Raw genomic sequence first — 3,279 nt, forward strand, 5'->3', positions numbered from 1 at the left:
AAAAAAAAAAAAAAAAAAAAAAAAAATTTACTTATTTCCAATCTTCCTTCCTCCCTTCCTTCCTTCCTTCCTTCCTTCCTTCCTTCCTTCCTTCTTCCTTCCTTCCTTCCTTTCTTTCTTTCTTTTCTTTCTTTTTTTGACTGAGTCTCGTTCTGTCACCCGGCTGGAGTGCAATGGCACGATCTTGACTCACTGCAATCTCTCCCTCCCTGGTTCAAGTGATTCTCCTGCCTCAGCCTTCTGAGTAGCTGGGATTACAAGTGACCGCCACCATGCCTGGCTAATTTTTGTGGGTTTTTTTTGATAGAGACGGGGTTTCGCCATGTTGGCCAGACTGGTCTCCAACTCCTGACCTCAAGTGATCTGCCTACTTCGGCCTCTCAAAGTGCTGGGATTACAGGCGTAAGCCACCACGCCCAGCCTTGTTTGGTTCTTTTTTTAGAAATTCTAGTTGTCTTAAAAAAAAAAAAAAAAGAAAGAAAGAAATTCTAGTTGTTTCTTAAAAAACACTAAGGTGAAAGGAACTTTCAAAAGGTGGTTGGAAGCTCGATTCTCACGGTCGGGTTCCACTGAAAGGTGATTGAAGCGTGTGTAGAGCTCTCATCATACCATCAGCAGAAAGTACATTCTTTGGAACTTAGTAGCTTAAAAGAAAAGTCCTCCAATCTCAGGCTGGGCACAGTGGCTCACGCCTATAATCCCAGCACTTTGGGAGACCAAGGTGGGCAGATTAGCTGAGGTTGAGAGTTCGAGACCAGCCTGACCAACACGGAGAAACCCCGTTTCTACTAAAAATGCAAAATTAGCTGGGCGTGGTGGTGCATGCCTGTAATCCCAGCCACTCAGGAGGCTGAGGCAGGGGAATCGCTTGAACCTGGGAGGCAGAGGTTGAGGTGAGCTGAGATTGTGCCATTGCACTCCAGCCTGGGCAACAAGAGTGAAACTCTGTCTCAAAAAGAAAAAAAGAAAAGAAAAGTTCTACAATCTGTTGCTTGGGGTAGGGCATGGAGGAGACACCCTGGGTTGTTGGCATTCTGGGAGCAGGCCGAGGAAAAAGGGCTGGAATCCTGCCACTCAGAATGTATGTCCCTAATCCCTGTTTGCTGTCCTGTTCTCTGTGGTGCCTGGTCTGAACAAGTCTGGGGTCTTTTGAGTTCAATTCCTCCAGGAAGAAACTGCTGTTTTTATGCCTGTGGGTTTAGTCATCTGGCTGCATGGGATAGGGAGAAGGCTTGGGAGACAATTCCTCCATGTTCAGACTTCCAGCTGCACCTGTTCCCTCCAAGACTTGGACCTCTCCGGGATGTTTCAGGACAAATTGGCCTTGGTGTCTCCTCCACGTGTACTTTGGGTCATAACCCCTAGTGACCTTGGTGCTTCTCTGTTAGCATGCCATCTTCCAAAGGTTGGGTGGAATCTTTATTTGGCAGATGCCTCCTCTCCCGGCTTCTTTGTCACTGCGGATCAGCTTATATTATTCCTTTATTGTCAGGTTAGTGGTGTCTGAGGAGGGAAAGGAGATGCAGCCTATGGCCAATCCACCATGTGTGAGTGGCTCATGGCCAGAGTAGATTTGCCTCCACTCTCTGCTCACCCTTCCAATCTGGCCTTTGCCCTCACCACTCCGCTGAAACTTCCCTCATCAGCTCCCCAGTAGCTGGATCTGATAGACTGTGTTTTTTCTCCTTATTATTTGATGTATTGGTAGCACTTGACACCATCAGGCTTGCTCTCCTTTCAATGCTCTCCTGTTTTATCTCCCGGGGGAATATTTTGTCCTGAGCACCCTTCATGCCTTTCTCCTACCTCTCTGGTCCCTGCCTCTGCTTCCAATGTGCTGGTTTCTCTTCCTTCTGCTTCCTCGAAACTATGACTATTCTCAGGGGTCTGTTCTGGTTCCCTTCCTTTCTTGCCCCGCACCCTCTCCCTGAGTGTGCTCATCTATTCCCACCGTTTCAGTTTCACTCCAAAAGCTGATCTTTTCCATATGTCAACCTCCAGCTCTGACCTCTCGCCTGAATTCCAGACCTACATCTCCAGCTGTCCCCAGACATCCCTTCTTGGATGGCCTCAGGCTGCTCAGATCCACATGACAGAAGCTGGACTCTGCTTCTCCTTCCTCCCAAACCTGCCTCTCCTGTACTTCTAGCTCAGAAGTGGTCACCACCAGCCGGGCATGGTGGCTGACACCTGTTATCCCAGCACTTTGGGAGGCCAAGTGAGGTCAGGAGTCCAAGACCAGCCTGGCCAACATGGTAAAACCCCGTCTCTACTAAAAATACAAAAAACTTAGGTAGGCATTGTGGTATGTGCCTATAATCCCAGCTACTCGAGACGCTGAGGCAGGAGAATCGCCTGAACTCAGGAGACAGAGATTGCAGTGAGCCAAGATCATGCCACTGTACTCCAGCCTGGGTGACAGAGCAAGACTTCATCTCAAAAGAAAAAAAAAAGAAAAGAATAAAGAGGCCGGGCGCAGTGGCTCAGACCTGTAATCCCAGCACTTTGGGAGGCCGAGGCGGGCGGATCACGAAGTCAGGAGATCTAGACTATCCTGGTTAACATGGCGAAACCCCGTCTCTACTAAAAAAGATACAAAAAATTAGCTGAGCATGGTGACAGGCGCCCATAGTCCCAGCTACTTGGGAGGCTGAGGCAGGAGAATGGCGTGAACCTGGGAGCCAGAGCTTGCAGTGAGCCGAGATCGCGTCACTGCACTCCAGCCTGGGTGACAGAGCGAGACTCCATCTCAAAAAAAAAAAAAAAGAAATGGTCATCACCATTTGTCTAGTGGCCCAGAAACTTGGACGTCAAACTTGACTGCCCGTCTTCTATTTCCACACCCAATTAATTGCCAAGACCCACTGTCTTTATCTCTGTCTCTCTCTCTTGGAGCGAGACCAGCCTGGCTAACATGGTGAAACCCTGTCTCTACTAAAAATACAAAAATTAGCTGAGTGTGGTGGTGTGAGCCTATAATCCCAGCTACTCAGGTGACTGAGGCAGCAGAATTGCTTGAACCCAAGAGGTGGAGGTTGCAGTGAGCCAAGATTGTGCCACTGCACTGTAGCCTGGGTGACAAAGTGAGACTCCATTTTTTTTTTTTTTCTGACGGAATCTCGCCCTGTTGCCCAGGCTGGAGTGCAATGGCATGATCTCAGTTCACTGCAACCTCTGCCTCCTGGGTTCAAGCGATTCTCCTGCGCCAGCCTCCCAAGTAGCTGGGATTACAGATGTGCGAAATCACGTCCAGCTAATTTTTTGTATCTTTAGTAGAGA

This window comes from Trachypithecus francoisi, unplaced genomic scaffold, assembly GCF_009764315.1.
Source record: "Trachypithecus francoisi isolate TF-2019V2 unplaced genomic scaffold, Tfra_2.0 Lachesis_group16, whole genome shotgun sequence".
Taxonomy (NCBI): domain Eukaryota; kingdom Metazoa; phylum Chordata; class Mammalia; order Primates; family Cercopithecidae; genus Trachypithecus; species Trachypithecus francoisi.